Below are 22,053 nucleotides of genomic sequence, written 5' to 3'. Positions count from 1 at the left end.
AGGAGAAAAAAACCACTTTTCTCAAAACCACAGGAAATGGAAAAAACCACTTTACAGTTGTTCTATGGAACTAAGCTGTGTCATGTCATTATTTTTAAAAGAAAGACCTTGCCTAAAAAAGATCAATTTCCCACCAAGAATTACTGTCCATGAACATGTTAAAGGCTTGATGGATGAAGACGGAACAAAAAATAGTTGGAAGAAATTTGGAACCGATGACCAGGAGCAGCCTTAAAGAAAAAGCCATCGTTACTTGTTTGGGATATGTTCAGAGCCCACCTATCGGATGACATTTAAAAAAATTGGCAAAATTTAGCAGGTACTTTAGCCGTTATTCCAGGTGGGCTTACATCTGTACTGCAGCCTCTGGATGTATCTTTGAATAAGTCTTTTAAAGATCATGTGCGAAGGATGTGGCATGAATGGATGTCATCTGGTCAAGGCCGACTAACAAAAGGAGGAAATTCTCACGAAGCCTGACATAGAGTTAATAGCAAAGTGGGTTAGAGATGCATGGGAAGACATTCCAGAAGACATGGTGTGACGTGCTTCCAGAAATGTATTAGTAATGCTATGGATGGCAGTGAAGACTGCGCTTTGTATGAAAATGACAGCAGTGATGGTGATGACAGCGATCTCAGTGAGGACAGCGTCTATGATGACCTCACACCAGCTGACGCTCTGCATTGGGATACGGATGATGATGAGGAATCCAGTTTTGAAGGATTTTAACTCCTTACATTTTAGCTTGGTTGCTGATTGAGCTCAGGGAATAGTACTCTTAGGGTATCATTGTTGATACCTTACTGTTTTTGTTGAACCTATTTTCCACTTACTGTGCTGGTTTACTAATATTAAATGACTTGTTCTTTTATTGATGTATTTTTATTTAAAATAAATATTTACATGTATTACCCCACTGATGTCTCAATTTTTAGTAATTTTATTTTCATTTGTTTTGATTATTGAAACTCACCAATAGCTTCTGCATTTTCCGCCCTAGGCTTATACTCGAATCAATCAGTTTTTCTGGTTTCCCGGGTAATAAATAATTAGGTGCCTTGGCTTATACTCAGGTCGGCTTATATTCAAGTATATACGATAGTTCTTATGATGTGGCTCTACTTGATACTTGCCATCACGAAAAGACTGAAGGTAAGGGTGTTATAAATAGTATAGTGAAGTAATCAAATGGAATCTGGCTTTCAGAAAGGATATAGTGTCTGATGTCTTTAAGACTTATCTTTTTAAAAAATCCGCCCTCTAAGTGAGGTGTTAGCTAAGTCCACACAGAAGTAACTGGCCTGTGTGGTCCAGAGGTTGTAAATAATAAAAATTAAAAATCCAAGATCCAATGATGGAAACTTTTGAGCACCCAGTTTGCATCGGCTGCATAGGACAGTGAAAGCCCAAAATGCATTTGAAGGCTTCCTACATGGATTAAGATCCTGGTGAATCCCATTAACCATTGTGAATAACCTTGCTATGAGACAGAGTGCACTGAAAAGTAGAATAATGCATAGGTAGCTAGGTTAAAATTTAACACTTTATCATTTTCTCTCCCTTTTGACTCATTTTAAATTAGGTCTAGTTTTTACTATTTTCTGTATCTTTTTTGGGGTCACTTTAATGGGGGCTCTTATAACTATTATCACAATCTGTACATCCATCCATCATGTCAAGCACATTAGTATATATGTTATCAACATCATCCTCAAAAAAATTTGCTCTCTACTTGAGCCCTTGTTATCAACTCATTTCCCCCCTCTTTCCTGTTCCCCTCTCCCTCATGAACCCTTGATAATTTATAAATTATTATTTTGTCATATCTTACACTGCTCGACATCTCTCTTTACCCACTTTTGTGTTGTGTTGTCCATCCCCCAGGTGGGAGGTTATATGTAGATCCTTGTAATCGGTTCTACCCTTCCCGGTATCGCCACTCTCACCACTGGTCCTGAAGGGATCATCTATCTTGGATTCCCTGTGTTTCCAGTTCCTATCTGTACCAGTGTACATCCTCTGGTCTACCCAGATTTGTAAGGTAGTATTGGGATTATGATAGTGGAGGGGCTGGGGAATGGAAGCATTTGGGAACTAGAGGAAACTTGTGTGATGCATTGTTGCTACACTGCACCTTGACTGGCTCGTCTCCTCCCTGCAACTGTAAGGGGATGTCCAGTTGCTTATAGATAGGTCTTTCTTGGATCCCCAATCTGCACTACCCCTCGTTCACAATGATAAGATTTTTTGTTCTTTGATACCTGATACCTGATCCCTTTGACATCTCCTGATTACACAGGCTGGTGTGCTTCTTCCATTTGGGCTTTGTTGCTTCTGAGCTAGATGGCCACTTGTTTACCTTCAAGCTTTTAAAACCCCAGACACTATATCTTTTGTTTCTTTACCACATATCAAGAAGGTGTGCACACAGTGATATGATTTTTCTTTGATGCTTGATAACTGATCTCTTCAGTACCTCATGATCACCTGGCTGGTGTGCTTCTTCCATCTGGACTTAGTTGCTCGTGAGCTAGATAGCTGCTCTGTTATCTTTTCTATTGAAATTTTTCTCTTTTAATTTCTTATTGTTCATTTGTTTTTGCTTTTGTTTGTTTTTTTAATGAAATCTAGGATATGCAAATCTATGTAGAAACAGTAAGTGGATTATAGTTTCTTAGGGTTATGGCAAGGAAGATTGGGGGGAAGTGGGAAGCATATAATGAGTACCAGGAAGAAGAAAATATGCTAAAAGTTATTGTTGTGGTGCTTACACAGCTTTTTATGTATTTAAATTTTGAATTGTTTGATATGTGAATTATCTGTCAGTCCAATGGTTAAACTTGTTGAGGAAGAGGGAAAGGGTGGTTGTGTTAGGGAAGCTTTGCATAGTCTGAATATGACCCTGGTGATGCCATTGTTCATATGCCCATATTTTAACACACATGGGAAAGAGATTGGGAATGAAGGAGACAAAGAGAAACTCAATATTACAAGTGTATTTTTGCTGTCCTTGTGTCTTCTAATGACTGAATTTCCTAACTTGTTTTCTATCTTATGAATCCCCAACTTTGGCACTGTTCATAACAAAGCCTCTCTATCACTTCTATGTGAGCATTTTGATAAAGCTTCTGTTTAATTAGTCTTATTGCTGCTCCAGTACTTTGTTACTCCTTGCAACTTTGGACAGATGATACCAGACACTGTGTCATGCTATTGGAAGCCCGTTCTCATGAGAACTCTTACTATTACCCTGAATACTCAAGGGAAGCTGTTAATGAGAATACACCTTTACCCTTTAAAAGCCTACATGGCATATTTAATGGGAAACAGCACTAAACTATACCATAATGACGTGATGGAGTTAGGACATAGGCCAAATACTTAGCAAACTGAAAGTCTTGGTCAGAACACTATTTCTCTTAACGTTTTCTTTCAGAGATGACTTATCTTCTTACCCACTCTTTGCACTTCCTTTGAGACTCAAACTTCTTTATTAAGTTCTCTTAAGCTTCATTTTTCTTTTTTTTTCTTTATCTAAAATACATATCTTGAGGACAAAATTTCCTTCAGTCTTCCATAAAGTTCCCTCATCTCTTACTTTATCCATGCACTGCATGGCTCCCACTGCCATTTCTATAGTGATTTTCCATTCAACCTCTCTCTAAATAATAAATCTTTATAGAAAAAAAAATTTACATAGCTTAAAATGGATTATTTTTAAAATGCACAATTCAGTGTTTTGGTTTTTTTTTGTATACTGATGAATAGTATTCCACAATACTTATTTGTGCCCATAGAGAACCTGTATATAGACCAAGAGGTAGTCAGGGGAATAGACAAGGGAATACTTGATTTCAAATCAGGAAAAGTGTGAGTCAGTGTGAGGTTTAAGAAAATGAAATAACCAGAATAATTGCACATTGTGGAGAATGTAATGCATGCCACTATAGTAAACAAATTTATTGTAGAAATGTCATATGAGCGTCTTTTCATCATACTTAATCTGTATGCTCAGCAAATAACCCAAGAATCTGGACTACATGTAGAATGTGACATCAGGATTGGAGGGAAGTTTATTAATCTGTGATATGCAGGTAACACAGCATTGCTTGCTGGAAACAAGGGAGACTTAAAGTACTTGTTGAAAAAAATTAAGGACTGTAGACTTCTGTCTGTTGCAACTCATTAAGAAGAAAAATTCCAGTCATCCTAACTGAACCAGTAGGCAACATCATGATAACATAGATCCATGATAACATAGATCCAAGTTGCCAAAGATTTCATTTTACTTGGGTCCACAATCAATGCTCATGCAAGCCACTTTTAAAAAAATCAGATGATGTAGTGCATTGGACAAATCTGATACACAAAACTTCTTTAAAGTGTTAATGAACAAGGATGGCATTTTAAAGACTACAGTGCACCTGACACAAATCTTTGTATTTTTACTTGTCTTATATACATGTGAACCTGGGCAATGAATAAGGAAGACCACAGATACATTTTGATTATGGTGCTGGCAAACAATATTGCCAAAAGAATACCAAGAGAACAAACAAATTTGTCTTAGAGGAAGTACAGCCAGAGTGCTTCTTAGAAGTGAAAGTGGTGAGATTTAATCTCATGTATTTTGGACACATCAAGAGAGATCAGTTCCTGGAGAAGGATACCATACTTAATAAAATAGAGATAAAAAATGAGAAAGGCCCTTGGCAAGATGGATTGACACAGTGGCTACCACAGTGGGTTCAAACATAACAATTGTGAAGATGGCACAGAACTGGGCAGTGCTTTTATTTTTCGTATATAGGATTATTAAGAGGTGGAACTGAGTTGATGGCACCTAATCAGCTGTGAAGTATAAAAAGCATTCCTTGTTGTTTGTTTTTCATGGTTTGCAGGGCACAGTGGAGCCCTTGCTTAGCCTTAAACCAACCTGAGCAGTTCTGTTGTAAATCTGGTCGCTGTAAACTTCAGGCAACTTGGTGGCACGTAACCACAACAGCACCCAACTATCCTCAATAATTTCAGAATGTTTACATCGCCCAGTAAATCAGCAAGATGATTAGCAATCACTCCCTCTTTCTTTCCAACCCTTTGGCAGTGCTAATCTACTTTCTGTCTTACTTTGCCTATTCTGGGCATTTTATTTATAAATGAACTCAGATACCATGTGACTGACTTAGTGAAATGTTTTCAAATAGATTCATTTGGAAAGTAGAACATATCAGTCCTTGCTCTCCTCCTCCTCTCAAAAGTAAATGGACTACACATTGCTTTGATGCTAAAGAAGTTTCTGTAGATTTTCTAGACCAAGACAGAAAAACCTTAGATAGAAAACCTGGCATTTTAATCATTTGATGGACATCTTGGGGTTTCTGTCCTTTGGCTATTATGAATAATGTTTTTAGTGAAGGTTTAGGTAGTTTAGGTTCCCATTTGACATTTCTACCATAAATTGTTTAGTATAGTGGCTTTGAATCGTTCTTCACAATGTTTGATTATTCCATTTGCATAAATCTTATTTTCTTGCCCCTGCACCATTTCATTTTTGTTATAAAGTCATTGTGAGTCACTTGGCTTCATATAGATGATTTTTTAGAGGCATACAACATTCACAGTTGGTAATTTTATTTTGTGAGCCAAATGGTTAGTTAAGGTGACCTCAGGACTAGTTTTCAGTTCAAGGTTTGCTGAGTATCTCAAGGGTAGTAGTCTCAGGCCGTCCAGTTTCATTTGATCTAGTAAGTAATGATTAAAAAGAAAAAGAATTGGAGGTTCTCTTCCACATTGTTTCCCTTCACTGCCTTAGTCTCTTTCTACTGTGGCTGTGATCAAAGTGATTGATAGCGGTAGCTGGGTATTGTATAGGTCTGGTCTCTGGGGAGATGAGGCTGTGGTTTGTTTTTAAGGGCCCTGGTGGTACTGTCAGGTAATCATTGGAGAAGCTATCTACCTGCTCCTGTAAAGGTTTATAACAGCATCCCTGTGTCCTCAAACCCAGAAAACTGATCTCAGAAGTATCAGTAATAAAGCCCATGTGCTTTATTATGTAAGGGTAAGTTGGACAGAGTTCCAATTCATAAACACATAGGTATATTACAAGCTGCTTTGAATTGGTAGTTAGTTTGGTTTTGAGTTTAGGTGATTAGTTGATAGCTACTGACAAGTGGTTGAAATTCCAAGGTCCAGAAAAAGGAAGCTGGCTGGTGCAGCTTAGAGGAATACAGACAAAAGATCTGTATCTTAAACATATCTAATCCTGACTTGCAATTTATTAGCTTCCTTAATAAACTCCATCGTTTTGCTTCTTGTATTGTCTGTGAGTTCTGTGTGACCATTGGACTGGATTATTGAATTCAGCAGAAAAGTAGAGTGCTATGGAAGGGACATGCAGGCATGTGTGAACTCTGCCTCAAGAACATCCTCGGTCAAATGTTGAGTTGTATTCTCCTTCCCTTTTTTGTTGCTGAAGGAGGACAGACATGGCCTCCAAGCTATTGCTTCAGAAACCTCCACTGTTAACTTTCCATCACCAAAAATAACAAGGGTCTGCTATATAAAGAACAGATTCCTAGCTTCATCTCCATTAATGACTAATAAACATTAGTGTCTGTATATTTACATGTTCCTGTAATTCCATAAAAGAACAATATTTTTTCTTTTGTGATTGACTTATTTTGCTCGATATGGTGACCTTCAGGTTCATTCCTGTTTTGAGAGATAATTTTTTTCTTTATCACTGAGTAGAATTCCATTGTATGTATAAGGGGGCTTCAAAAAGTTTGTTGAGACAAATTTTTAGTTAAAAATTAAAATATAGGTTCAGTCGGGTCCCGGCAGCAGCTGCAGCGGCTCCCATCTTCTCTTGCTCTCTCTGCCATACTCTTCTCGCTTCCGGAAACATGGCCTCTGGTGTGGCTGTCTCCGACGGAGTTATCAAGGTGTTCAATGACATGAAGGTGCGCAAGTCCTCGACACCGGAGGAGGTCAAGAAGCGCAAGAAGGCCGTGCTCTTCTGCCTGAGCGAGGACAAGAAGAACATCATCCTGGAGGAGGGCAAGGAGATCCTGGTTGGGGACGTGGGCCAGACGGTGGACGGCCCCTACGCCACCTTTGTCAAGATGCTGCCTGCCTGACAAGGACTGCCGCTAAGCTCTGTATGACGCCACCTACGAGACCAAGGAGAGCAAGAAGGAGGACCTGGTGTTCATCTTCTGGGCCCCCGAGTGTGCACCCCTTAAGAGCAAAATGATCTAAGCCAGCTCCAAGGATGCCATCAAGAAGAAGCTGACGGGAATCAAACACGAATTACAAGCAAACTGCTCCGAGGAGCTTAAGGACCGCTGCACCCTGGCCGAGAAGCTGGGGGGCAGTGCCGTCATCTCCCTGGAGGGCAAGCCCTTGTGAGCCCCCGCCACCCCTGCCAGGAGCACCCGGCAGCCCCAGACCTGCCTGCGGGGGCTGCAGGCTGCCCCCTTCCTGCCAGACCGGAGAGGCTGGGGGGACCCCAGCAGGGAGAGGGCAATCCCTTCGACCCAGTTGCCAAACAGCACCCCCAACCCCTGGACCAGCCCACCTCCCTCCGCCCCTACGGCTCTGGCCTTCCCAAATGGCTTCTGATCTTTGATTCCTTTGTTGAAACAGACCAAGTTCCCTCCCCGTCCCCCCAGTTGGGGAAGGGGGTTGTATTTTTTTTATTAACATCCACTCCCCATCCCCCCTTTTCCAGGCTGCCAACTTCTAACTGCAGTAGTGAGTCCGTGCTTGTTCCTTTAGTACTGTGTGTGAGTGGAAAATTAAGATGACCCCCACGCTCCGGTTGCTGTCCCCACCCCTCTCCCCTCCAGTCACTGACAGCCACTTGTTTGGGCCTACGAGAAACCTTCAATTAAAAAAAGAGAGAAGACAATTAAAAAAAAATTAAAATATAATGAAAGTTTTCCATGAACTGGTTGAAGCTCTTTCATATGTACCACATTTTACTGAGCCATTCATCCATTGATGGACATGTAGGTTGCTTCCATATATTTACTATTGTTAATAGTGCTATGGTGAACACAGATGTGTTAAGCAGTTAAAATAAAGTTACAGATACATTTACCATAGGACCTATCAGTGCTACCTTTAGATATTACCGTAGAGAACTGAAAGCATATGTTCATGCAGAGACTTATACTTGAATGTTCACATCACTCTCGTTCATTTAGCTTCAAACTTGAAACAAACCATGCTTATCAGATAGTGTATGCATAAAATAAATCCTGTATTTCTATACTATAAAGAAACAATAAAATACCAATAGTAATTAAAGGAATAGGAAACAGATCTTGTAATAGGTATGATTCTCGAGGAAAACAGTATTAGAAATAAAATATTAAAAAAAGAAATAAAATATCAAATGCAAAAAAATATGCTTTATTTTATTTTAACTCTAGAATAGAAAGCAAATTTTTGGGCTGGGTGGGAAAGAGGCACAAAAGAACTGCTGAAATTGACATAATCACATAATCATACATTTCCATAGTTATTTAAAAGAATTGTATATGCATCATCACAATCAGTTCTAATGTGCCCTCCTATATCCAACTCATCTCACGATCTTCTAACTTTCCCGTAGTTACAGATCTTTCAGGTATAGCACCCCTTAATGTCTCAAAATATTTTAGCCTCCAGCCAGGCTTTTGTCCTTAACATATTGAAATTGCTTTTGCCAACTTTGGCCACACATTTATTGAATGGTTTTTAGCTTTACTCTTAATAGATCTCATGGGGTCACTATGAATTGGAATCACTTTGATATGGCAGGGAGTTGAAGCATTTGACACTTTTAACTATCCTCAGCCGTGGAACTTTTGAGCTTTTCCTTCCATGTACCAATATTCTGTATTCCTTATTTTTTTCATCTTTTCCTTGTCTGCTGTGTAAGCTCATCTTTCCTTAGATTGTCTCTTAAGTGTTTGCCATTTGGTCCCTAAGGCTAGATCTTTAACGTAACTTTTTCTGATTCTTTCTGGCAAACATCACCTCTGTATTATTGACCACCAAATTTACATCTTCCTTGAACTGCAAGCCATTTCTACTCAGATGTTCCATATGCCCATCAGATTTGACATTTATATTTTAAATAAATCATCTTTGATAAATTGGTTTACCCAGGGGGCTAAAACTAGCTCAGGTATTTTTTTTATTAATACAGTATTTATTTGTTTTCCCTCTGTCAAACCCTGAGCCAATTTCTTTCCCCGGGCTGCCTGGGGAGGTGCAGGGAAAGCAGACATATAGGGCAGACGAGGCGTGGGACAGAGAACTGAAAGCAGACATATAGGGCAGACGAGGCGCGGGACAGAGAACTCGGATGTGAAGCAGGCTCCTTCACATGGCGAAGAGGATGAGGAAGGCCACCATCAGGCAGAAAAGCCCCATGACCTCCGAGAGGGCGAAGCCCAGGATGGTGTAGAAGAGCTGCTGCTTCAGAGAAGGGTTCCTGGCATAACAAATGATGAGGCTCCCAAACACAGTCCCAATGCCAGCTCCAGAGCTGGCCACTCCAACTGTGGCAGCCCCGGCCCCAATGAACTTGGCGGCTGTGTCAATGTCCCTGGAGATGGCGCTGGTTTGGAAGCTGCGACTAGGGATGCGTGAGGTCAGGGGACGTGGGGCTGTCCAGCTGCTGAAGCGCTCGTCTGTCAGTGTCTCAGGCCGTTTCTGCACCAAAACAGACAGTGGTCCACTAAGCAGCTGGGAGGTGCTCCTGACCAGGGTAGGGGTGGAGATGAATTTGGCACAGGCGTACATTTTTAGGGGGTGAGGGGCAGTAGCAGGCGAGCTGCTTCTAGTGCAGAGAAGACAGAGCCAGGTATTTTATTTTACAATTAGTATAACCACTATTCTTGCCAATCATTTGAGACATAAATTGGGAATGATCTTTCCTTCTCTCTGTAGGTAGTATGCCATTTCCTGAATAATTTTATCCTCGTAATTCCTATGATTTTTGTTATTTCTTACTTAGATGTGTGCATGTTCCTGCTTTTTAGATCTTAGGCTTTTTATTACATCCATCTACCCACATAGATTGTAGTTAATAAAATTACTTGTCTAAAACTCAGGCCGGCTTGTTTTTGTATTTCCCCTATATAAAAATCTTTCTGTGTCTGCCTTTTTATTTACCACAGTGGTTTGGATTTCAGCACTACAAAGGGCATATGAGTGTGTTTCAAAAATTCATAGAAAGATAGAATTAAAGTGTAATGCAATTTTCCTTTAACTTTTTGAAGCCCCATTGTATTTTAAAAGCAAAGATTTTAAAAAGGAGAACCAAAGTATACGAGTTAGTTGACGACTCGCTCAGTCTCTTACAAGTACTTTAGGAGTCATCTCTAAAGTGGGTAGAGTAACAGTGATTACCCTGATTTGTAGAGCATTAAGAAAAATTACAATAAATGACAGTGCTTTCCTCAAGAAAGGAAATTTTACCATATTACTGTATAGCTTGCACTTTGGAATTGTGAACACATCTTCATCAACAGAATCTGTTAGTATAGGAAGGATCCCATGTGTCATAAGATTTCTATTTAGGCTATCGATTGGCAATGTTCACCTTTTTGTCATAGGCTCTAGGATTGTTGGTTTACATTGTTCATGAAAATATGGACCAAGAATTTTTCTTTTTTCAAATTCAGTACTAAATTCTTTAAGGATTAATCTTCTAAATAATTCTGTATATCTACCTAGCAATTTTCATCTGAAAGCTAGAATTATTTTTGATCAATTGTCTTTTAACAGCTTTTAATAGCTGTATAGGACAGTTATTTATACATGCAGTAATGTTAAGAATTTCAAATGACTGTGGTTGTCAAATGATTGTGTCTGAATGTTTTCCTTTCTCTACCTTTTTTTTTTAGTAGAACACATTAGGTAGCAAAGCTAAAAGTAAATATACAAAGTAGAAACACAGACTCATATTTTTTGAACTGAAAATACGGTAGCTATCTGTCAGATCTCTTAATGCTAATTGCATCCTTGTAAGTTCAGGAACCCTAATGTCAAAAAGGTTACGCATTGGGTGGCTAATGGCAAGGTCAGCAGTTCGAAACCACAGAAGTTGAAATAGGCTTTCTTCTCCTATAAAGAGTTAGAGCCTTGTAAACCCACAGGGTCAGCTCTACCTTTTGCAGGGTCACTGGGAGTTAGAGGACTGGATGGTAGTGAGTTAGGTGCAGTGAATTATTTAATGCGGCCTTCTAGCCAAGTTTCTAACTCCACAAAACTGACGTTTTCCTGCATGGATCTGACAAGAAGGTAGGGGAAGATACTGATAGGTTTCACTTGTGAGTAGTTGTGAACAGTATTCTCTGGAATACCATGTTGCTATATATAAAATGTGCCCTTGAGAAGCAGGAGAAGGGATTTAATTACCATATATACTCGTGTATAAGCCGAGTCTTTCAGCACATTTTTAATGCCGTTTTGTGGTAAAATTAGGTGCCTTGGCTGTTAATTCAGGTTGGCTTTTACTTAAGTCTATATGGTATTGGCAAGAGCCAGGAGTGGAGTGTGCCCTCTGGACCCAAGATCCCTGTGCAGTAAAACTTCTGGATCTAGAGACAGCTCTGCCATCAGAGGAGCAGCAACAGAACCAGGAGCCCATGACTGCCTCAGAGCGATGGACTTCCCAAACAAAGCATGGGCAAGTGACGCTGAGTACTTGAGTACAGGAGGCTGGCTTTCAGTGTGGGTGCCTTTGGGCACTTAGTTGGGGAATGTGGGCTTGCTGACCCTTGGAATTGGAGCTTAGTGTCTTAGGGCACAGGCTTACTGAAGTGAGGCGCCTCTGGGCACTTACTTCAGGGAGCAGGGTTTGCTGACTTAGGGAGCCTTTGAGTTGAGGCTTACAGCAGAGTGGTATGCACACCTGAAAGAACTTTGTTACTTATCCTGATAAACAGCTCAATTCTGAGCATTTCTCACTGGCATTACAACTTGTTCACTTTCTTAATAAACCCTTTAATCAGTGATTTTATCTATGAGAGTTAAAATAGTAATTGGAATGGATATTAGAACTCATAGAGGTAAAAATAAAATAAAAACTAAAACAACTCATTGTTATTGAGTCAATTCTGACTTATGAGGATCTTATAGAACAGGGTAGACCTGCCCTTGTGGCTTTCTAGGACAATAACTTTTTTTTTTTTTTTGACTATAACTTTACAGGAGTAGAAAGCCTCATCTTTCTCCCACAGAGTGGCTGGTGGTTTTCAACTGTTAACCTTGTGATTAAGAGCCCAGTGCATAACCACTATGCCACTAGGGCTGTTAAGGTAAAATAGAGAATACGAAGACATCATTATAAGTACATGAAAATCTTAATTGTTTTATTTTGTTTTTGAAAATTTTACATTATGTTTAGAAATTAAGTTTAGGAATAAATCTACATTTTCAAACATTTTACACGAAATCTCTGTATAGTCTAGGAAATTGCTGTACTACCGTTTTGATTATTCCGAATATTTTTAGGCCTTCAAACATACTGTATACGTTAAAAATACAGTGATACCTTGGTTGTCCAATGGCCCCAAGCTTGAACACTTCACTACTTGAATAGCAAAGTTTGAAAAGCAAAAATAGAAAACCCTTGCTCATTGTTTGTAAGTTTGCTTGCTAGTAGAACTAGAAATCGGGCTTGACAGATCTGTGTGGGCCCAGAGTGAGCCATGCATACAAAAAGGAATGACACTTCAGCTTAAGCACTGCTCTTCCTCCTACAATGCTGGTGTTAGTGCGTTAAAACATTTTGTCATTGTGATTTTTTTACTCTTTATTTGCATAAACTATTATAACCAGGGCTCCAAAGAAAGTTAGTCATATTCATAGTAAAGCTAAGAGGAAAACTGAAAGAACCACGATAGAGTTAAAGCAAGAAATCATTGCGAAATTTGAATCAGGTCACCACTTGTCTGATTTGGTGTCTGAATATAACAGGCTAAGTTGACATTATCAACTTTTTTTTTTTGGAGGAAGGCATGATTAAAAGGGCTAATGTAGTGAAATTGTTAACCATGAAACAAAGACTCTTGATCATGGACGAGGTTAAGGGTGGAATCTCAGCATTTTGGCTTAACATTTTTTTATTATGGCAAACTACTGAAATATGTACTCTGTTCTGGTACTTTGCATAATTTTTTTGGCATAACTGCCTTTTAGAGAATTAAGATTTTTTTTAAAAGATGTACTAACCCTTGATTATTTTATTATTGGGTCCAAGGGAAAAATGAGTTAATTTTAGATAAATTACAGGGAGTAAAATAGATAGAGCTGCCCATTCTTGATCTAAGCAACTAATTGAGCAAATTATTTCAGAAGCTGGACTATAAGTAGAGGAATGCTCATTAACAACTTGTGGTATGCAGATGATACCTGAGCTAAGTGAAGAGGACTAGAAACACTGATAAAAATCAAAGACCGCAGTTGCATTACACCTCAAATGTAAATAAAGCCCAAATTATCAAAATTGAACCAGAAGATAAACTTCATGAAGATAACATGAAGATTAAATTATCAGCTTTCATTTTATCGGACCCAAATTCAACACTTATCCAAGCAATGGTCAAGAAATCAAATGATATATTACACTGAGCAGATCTGCAAAGGACCTCTTTAAATAATTGAAGTGCAAAAATGTTACTTTGAGGAACAAGTTGTACTTCATCTATTTGTTATATTTTCAGAAGATGGGAGAAGAATTGATACCTATAAATTATGGTGTTGGTAAAGCATGTTGAAAATATGAGAACTGATGGGCTGGCCCCAATCCCAACTATGTGGACATCTGCCCCTCCCCCCAGAAGAATTTATTTCAGAGGACAGCACTGAAGCCACAGCTTAGGGAGAGGGACATGTCTGATCAGAGCACACGGGAGCAAATAAAGGGGGAGGAAGAGAGAGTGGAGCACATCCTGGCCCACTAAGTCTTGAGGACGATATTCCTGCTCAGAGCAGACAATCCACAGAGAAGACCATATGGCTGACCCAACTGTGAGACACAGCATCTCTCACTGACCCATTGCCCTACAGGGGGCAAGACTGGAGACACAGTGTGGGAATTCCGTCTAATCTGATACCACACCAAGGCAAAAACACTTAGGGTGTGGAAGAGAACAGCAAGGGGAACAGAGCAACGAAGTCCTCAGAGAATACAAAAAATAGACTTGGGGGCCAGGGCTTGGCACCCCATCAGACTTGACCGGAAAACACTCCTAAAGGCCAACAAACAGACCTTGAACTAACTGCAAGGTTTTCTTGTTGTTGTTTTATTTTTTCGTCATTGGCTTGTTGTTTTGTTTTCTTTTATTGCTTGGTTTTCCTTTGTCTTGTTTTTGTGCATGTTATTGTCTCTGCAGGTCTGTCTAAATAAGATAGGCTGGATGAACAATCTGGAGGAGAAAACAACGGGACTGACAGTTCCCCGGGGACATGGGAGAGGGGGAGGTGGGGGGAAAGGAAGTGGCGTTAACAAGCCCAGGGATAAGGGAACAGCAAGTGATCCAAATTGGTGGTGAGGAGTGTGTAGGAGGCCTGATAGGGCGTGACCAAGGGTAATGTAGCCGAGAGGAATTAATTACTGAAACATAAATGAAGGCTGAACATGATAGTGGGACAAGAGGAAAGTAATAGGAAATAGAGGAAAGATCTAGGAGGCAAAGGGCATTTATAGAGGTCTTAAAGGCATGTACTACATACGGAAATATATATATGAGAATGTGGAAATAGATCTATACATATATGTATAGGTTTAGTATTAAGGTACCAGATGGACACTGGGCCTCCATTCAAATACTCCATCAATGCAAGAATACTTTTCTCTATTAAACTGGCATTCTAATATGCTAACCTTCCCAACACGATCGCTGAAGACAAAGCAGATATATAAGCAAGTGTGAAGAAAGCTGATGGTGCTGGCTAGCAAACGATAAAGTGTCTGGGGTCTTAAAGGTTTGAAGGTAAACAAGTGGTCATTTAGCTGAGAAGCAACAAAGCCCACATGGAAGAAGCACACCAACCTGTGTGATCATGAGGTGCTGAGGAGGTCAGTTATCAGGCATCATCAGAACGAAAAAAGCATATTATTGTGAATGAAGTGGAGTACAGAGTGGGTACCCAAGACACATCTGTAAGGCAACTGGACATCCTCTTACAGAAGGGTTGCAGAGAAGAGATGAGCCAGTCGGTGCAGAGTAGCAACAATGCAACTTACGACTTTCCTCTAGTTCTTAATTGCTCTGGCTCCCCCCCCCCCCACTATCATGATCCCAATTCTACCTTACAAATCAGAGGATGTACACTGGTACAGATAGGAACTGGAAACACAGGGAATCCAGGGTGGATGATCCCTTCAGGACCAGTGCTGAGAGTGGAGATACCAGGAGGATGGGGTGGAAAGGGGGAACCGATTACAAGGATCTACATATAACCTCCTCCCTGGGGACGGAGAACAGAAGAGTGGGGTAAGGGAAATGTTGGACATGGAAGATATGACAATAATTTATAAATTATCAAGGGTTCATGAGGGAGGGGGAAAATGAGGAACTGATGTCAGGGGCATAAGTGGAGAGCAAATGTTTTGAGAATGATGAGGGCAATGAATGTAGACATGTACTTTACACAATTGATGTATGTATGGATTGTGATAAGAGTTATATGAGCCCCTAATAAAATGATTAAAAAAATTATGAGAATTGATTTTGGTGATCATTGTACAATTCTTCTTGGTATTATTGAACTGTTGAACTGTATGATACTTGGATTACGTGACAATAAAAATATTGGACTGCTGTAAGAACAATTCTAGAAGAAGTATAACCAGAGTGCACCTTGGAAAAGATCATGTTAAGACCTTGTCTCCTGTACTATGGACATGTTATCAGAACAGACCAGTAACCTGAAGGAGGACATCATGGTTAGAAAAGTTTAGGGTCAGTGAAAAAGAGGATTATTTTCAATGAGATTAATTGACAATAGTGGCTGAAACAATGGCCTCAAACATAACAATGATTGTGCCTTGTTTCAGGATCACACAGTGTTTTGTTATGTTACACATAGGGTTGCTGTGATTTAGAATACTGAATCAATGACTTTTTAGCAACAACTAGGTATTTTAGTTAAGTGATACTAAGGGCTTTAGTTACTTAATAGTTGGACACATGAATTTTCTCAATATTTAGAAAACTTGCTTGACATTAGGTGAGTGCTGCTATAACTCAACACATATTTAGTGGAAGTTTCTAAGGGAGGGAACCTGTGCCTCCAGGAATTCTACAGTTGGCTGGGGTATAAAGTCGGCGCTCAGTGCCACAGAGTGCTACAACCAGCTGCAGTTCCTGGAAAAGTCACTGAATTTCTGAATCTAGCCCCTAGAACTAAGGGTACATTACAGAGCTTATCCTGAGTTAAATTTAGAAGGCTCATTTGTAATTTACCAGAGGGAAATAGAGCTGTTTAAACCTGGGCATTTGAGGATGGCTGGAGTCGGAGCAGTAAGAAGTCAACCTGTAGGCAGTAGCCACATGCCAAATGGTGTGTGTTTTGAGTGTTGCTTAACCACTACAGAAGGATTTAGAGGACACTTTAGTTGTAGGGACGGGGCCTTGGTGGTATAGTGGTTATGCATTGGGCTGCCAACTGCAAGATTAGGTGTTTTAAAACCAGCAGCTACTCAGTGGGATGGAGAGAGGACTTTCTACTAGAGTTACAGCTTCTTGGAAACACACAGGGGTCACTGTGAGTCAGAATAGACTGAGTTTTAGTTATCCGAAGGAGCCCTGGTGGTCCAGTTGATTATATGTTGGCCTGCTAACTGCTAGGTCAGCAGTTTGAAATCACTAGCCATCTGTGGTGGAAAGGTGGCTTTCCACTCCTGTAAAAGTTTAGTCTCAGAAACCCACAGGATGGTTCTATTCTGTCATCTACGATCGCTAAGAGTCAGAATCAACTTGATGGTGATTAGTTTGTTTTACAAAAACTCTGCTAATTGCATAATCTTTTATTCAAACCTACCACTGTGATAGAAAGATGTAGCATCTGACTTTCATAAAGATTAAAGTCTTGGAAACCCTTTGGGGAGTTTATGCTGTGTCCTCCTGTACATTTTCTGTAAGTGAGAATTGACTTGATGACAGGTTGATTATTGAAAAATCACAGCAGGGATTTTTTTTAGCGACAATATTTTTGTGGGTAGTGACAATGATATTGTAAAAACAAATTCCATGAATTTAATTTTAAAGTAGCATGGCTAATGCTGATAATATATGTTATTTTAAATTACTTGTTTGTAGTTTCATAGATTTGAACTACTGTCCTGTTACTTTAAATTTATTTTTTTCCCCATTGGCAGGCCCAAGTGCAGATATACTTTTATTAGGTTAAGATACATGAACTATGGAAAGAGGAAACCTCTCCCAATCCCCATCAGCTATTCTGAGAAAGAAGATGTTTTCTCTCAACCCTGGGGAATTATTTTTATATTTAGTAAATTCCATTCTGTTATAAAATACGGCCTTGTTTTTTGCTTGTTAGCGTGTCGGTGTTGCTTCTGTCGACACCATGTTCTTAGGTGCCACTTTGGTGCTGTCAAAGCCACCTGCATTTTTATGCACATGTTACTATATCTGCAGGTCCACCTAGATAAGATAGGCTGGACAAACCATGTGAGAAGAAAATAACGGGACCAATGGTCCCAGAGGAACATGAGAGCATGGGAGGTAGGGAAAGGAAGAGGTGTTGGCCAACCCAGGACAAGGGAACAGCGAGTGGTTCAAAACCAGAGGAGGGAGGGGAGGGGAGGACTGGTAGGGAGTGACCAAGGGTGAGGTAACTGAGAGGAATTACTGAAACCAGAATGAAGACTGCACATGGTAGTGGGATCATTGTGTGATCACCTTCCCCACATAAACGCTGAGGACGAATGTGTGCATAAATAAGTGTGGCGAAGAAGGCTGATGGTGCCTGACTATTGAGAGATGTAGCATTTGGGGGCTTGAGGGTGAACAGGCGGCCATCTAGCCCGGAGGCAACAAAGCCCGCATGGAAGCAGCACACCAACATGTGTGATCATGAAGGGCCGAAGGGACCAGGTTTCAAGCAACCAAGGCGGGGGAAAAAATATCGTGAATGAGGGGAGTGCATGATGGGGACCCAATGCCCATCTGTAGACAACTGGACATCCCTTGCAGAGGGGTAGTGGGGAAGAGATGAGTCACTCAGGGTTCCGTGTAGCAATAATGAAATTCACAACCTTTCTCTAGTTCTTAAACACTTCCTCCCCCCCAGCTATTAAGATCCCAATTCTACCTTGCAAACCTGGTTAGACCAGAGGATGCACAGTGGTACAGTTGGGATCTGGAAACAGGGAATCTAGGACAGATGAACCCCTCAGGACCAACGGTGAGAGTGGCGATACCAGGAGGGAAGAGGGTGTAGAAAGGGGGAACAGATCTCGGGGATCTACATATAACCTCATCTCTGGGGGATGGGCAACAGGAAAGTAGGTGAAGGGAGATGCCGGGCAGTGTAAGATAAGATAAAGTAATAATTTATAAATTATTAAGGGTTCATGAGGGAGGGGGGAGGAGGGTGGGGGAGGAAAAAAAAACAAAAAAATATGGCCTTGGTGATAGAAACCAATGACTACTTCATTGTAAATATAATTTATCAACAATAGCCACTTGATTATACACATGGACCACCCAAATGTGATATACAGGAATCAAAATGACTACATCTGTAGGAAGAGATGCTGGAGAAGATTAATATCAGCTAACACAGAACATCACATACAAATACCTTATGCCATTTCAGATTGAAGTTAAAAGGAATTAAAGCAAGTTCACAAGAGCCACAATCTGACCTGGAGAATATCCACCCCGGGTCTAGAGACCATGTCATGGACGCATTTAACACTACTGACTGAAGACTTGAAAGTCTTGAAAAGCAGTAGAGTGCCAGAGGACAAACAAATCTTTCTTGAAAGGAGTGTAGCCAGTAATGTTCCTTAGAAGTGAGAATTGCGAGCCTTCATCACACGTTCTTTGAACTGGACCTGGAAAGGGACACTATGCTCACTGGTTCAGTGTATAAAAGGAAGTACTGTCAGAGTGACGAGTTAATGTAGTGGCTGCAACAATAGGCTCAGACTTAACAGTTGAGGATGGTGCAGGACTGGGCAGTGTTTTAACAACAGTCTTACCATTTGAATTTCATTAGTTTTATTTATACAATCTGTCCAAAATTACCAGCGTTTTAAATATTATGTATACCATATAATAAGTTAATTAAAACTCTTTGAACAGTAAGGGATCTGAATTAGAATCTAGTTCAAAACTTGAAAGTCACTCACAGGAAGTTGAAACACAAGGTTACTGTTTTCCCAAATTCCTAGTTTGGAGCCATGTTCAGAGCCCAGGCCTCTGGGGAAATGTCTTTCCAGCTTGCTTATTGGTGGTGTATACAATGTCAGGAACATGAGAATCACCATTTACTCTCAGTTGGTTTTCCTATTAATGTATTGCTATGTTTTGTTGGCATATTGAGGGTACTAGTCCTATCACTACTGGACCCTCTTTCCTTACATGATTTTGTTTTTTGAACCAGATATGTTTTATTGCAGTGATTTGGCCAAGGTTCCAATTGGGTGGCCTGGCTCAGGGGCAGCCAGGCCTGCTGCCCAGGGCTGGGCAGGTGAGATAAGGAAAGGGTAGTGGGAGTGTGGCGTGTGTCTGGGCCCAGGGCCTCAGAGCTGTGAGAGGATATTGGGGGCCAGAATACCGGTGAGGCCTGTGCCATCTGGCTCCATGTTCAGGGCCTTCACTACGCCATCCTCGATCACCATGGAGAACCTCTTGAGCCTTTGGTTCCCAAAGAGCGACACCAAAGAGCAGCTCTGTTTCCTTCCCAAAGGCCCCAGTGGGGTCCGCCAGGAGCCGAACCTTGCCTTTTCTACCTGGTGGGCTTTCCCCCATTCGCTGGTCACAAAGACATAGTTGACACTCAGACAAGCCACCACCTGGGTTTCCTTTGCCTTCAGAGCCCCAGCCTGCTCCACAAACCCCAGAAGGTGAGTCTTGGAACATCCTGGATGAAGGCTCCAGGAACTCCGAAGAGGATACCCTTCTTGCCCTTGTACAGCTTGGCCAGGCTCACCTTACTCCAAGGCTCCCCTTCAAACACCACCACCGCAGGAAGGGCATCTCCCACCTTGATCGGGGCCATGGCTGCTGCAGCTCGGTGGAATTGGCGGGCGCCGTCACACATCCACCTTTTTTCTCCTGGTCACCATCCCGCTCTCACTCAAATAACTAAAAACTCTACGAAGCTAAGATTTCCCATTTAAACTTATGTTAGTTTTCATGTACTTATTTATGTATATATTTAGTATGGAATATTTGTGCATTAGTAGATTTATATTTTCTTCAGGAGATAGCCTAAGAATATCTTTATCCTGTGCATCAACATGTACTAGTTAATTATAATGGGAATGTTACATTCACTAAATGTTAATAATCAAAACAAAGGGACAGTACATCCTAGGGAAGTACACACGTGGGGTCCCTAGTGATTTCAATTACGGTAGGTGATAGCCACACAGTCAGCTACACAAAACCACCAGCTATACCATGGGAGAAGGTGAGGTATCTGCTCTCATAAATATTTACAGCATCAGAAACCCACGTGGGGCGGTTTTACATTGAACTATAGGGTCACTGTGTATCAGAATTGACTCAGTGGAAGTGAGTTTTCTTTTTTATTCAAACACATGCAGGGGAAACAATAACCCAAATTATGTCAAAATTATTGACAACAACCATTTTAAAAGTATAATTCCAGAACATTTGTTATGCTTGTTTGCAGCCATCACTATTATCCATTTGGCAAAGTTTTACTTCTGTGCAAATCCAGGTTCTTTAAACAATAATTCTCATTCCTTACTTCCTTAACCACAGATAAACTTTTGTCTTTGCCTCTTCTAAGTATTTTGTACAAGTAGGATTATATCATATTTATTTTTTTGCATATGACACATCATGTAGCATATTAGTCATACATATTATAGCATACTATCATAATTTATAGGTCAAGGATTTTGTTTATTTTGTTTATTATTTTGCTTATCCATCTGTTGTTCGATACTATGTTGTGAGTAATGTTGCAGTGAACATTGGTTTACAAGTGTCTACTTGAGTTCCTGTTATCAGTTCTTTTAATCATAGATCTAGGAAGGGAATTGCTGGGTCATATGGTTATTCTGTGTTTAAATATAACTTTAAAATTTGATATTTGAATGAAAATTAATAGACTTGCATCACTGACATTTTATTTAAGACTTACCAGGTATAAATAATTCCAAGCACTATCCACCCCAGGTTTCTTTATTCAGCTTGTGTAATTAAGTAAGCAGGGTCTTTGAAATTTCACTAGTATATATTTTTTAAATCTCTTCCACTCTGCCCCCCAATAAAGGGATACAGTTCTTTAAAGTCAGAGAATGAAATATTTAATGGATCTATTAAGGCTAGGGTCTCATGGATAGATCTTAATGAGACCCTGATTGAAAGGTAACATTTTGTTGTTAGGTGTTATCAAGTCAGTTTTATCTCATTGTGACTCTATACAAAAGAATGAAGTCCCTCTCTGTCCCTCTCTGCCCTGCCCCTTGTCTTCCTCATAATTGTTGCTTTGTTTGAGCCTGTTGCTGTAGCCACTGTGTCAGTCCAACCCTCTGAACAGCTGGGATGACCCTCCCCAGTGTCTGGCCCTGCTGATAGCTTGTCAAAATACACGAGGAAAAGTCCCATCCTTTTTACTGCTAAGAAATTTTTAGTTAAAGTACGGATGTGCTTTATACAATTGATGTATGTATATGTATGGATTGTGATAAGAGTTGTATGAGCCCCTAATAAAATATAAAAAAAGCATTGCCATATTTAAGAAATAAAAATATATACATTGTTTAAAAAAAGTTTTTAGTTATATTACTTCTAACACAGTTTGGCTTGTTCT

The 22,053-nt window shown here is 40.2% G+C and overlaps 1 protein-coding gene and 3 pseudogenes across 2 annotated transcripts in view; 2 read left to right on the top strand and 2 right to left on the bottom strand.

The window, feature by feature from the left end:
- The window catches only part of FAM120A (family with sequence similarity 120 member A), a 167,697-nt gene that overhangs the window by 40,428 nt on the left and 105,216 nt on the right, over window positions 1-22,053 (top strand). The window lies entirely within an intron of this gene.
- Window positions 6,856-7,428, top strand: LOC142448849 (cofilin-1 pseudogene; annotated as a pseudogene).
- LOC142448848 (ATP synthase F(0) complex subunit C2, mitochondrial pseudogene) lies at window positions 9,379-9,801 on the bottom strand (annotated as a pseudogene).
- LOC142448847 (peroxiredoxin-5, mitochondrial pseudogene) lies at window positions 19,787-20,280 on the bottom strand (annotated as a pseudogene).

This window comes from Tenrec ecaudatus, chromosome 5 (genome assembly GCF_050624435.1).
Source record: "Tenrec ecaudatus isolate mTenEca1 chromosome 5, mTenEca1.hap1, whole genome shotgun sequence".
In the NCBI taxonomy this organism is placed as follows: domain Eukaryota; kingdom Metazoa; phylum Chordata; class Mammalia; order Afrosoricida; family Tenrecidae; genus Tenrec; species Tenrec ecaudatus.
The sequence above is the reverse complement of the archived record's forward strand: the minus strand, read 5'-3'. Positions and strand labels throughout refer to the sequence as shown.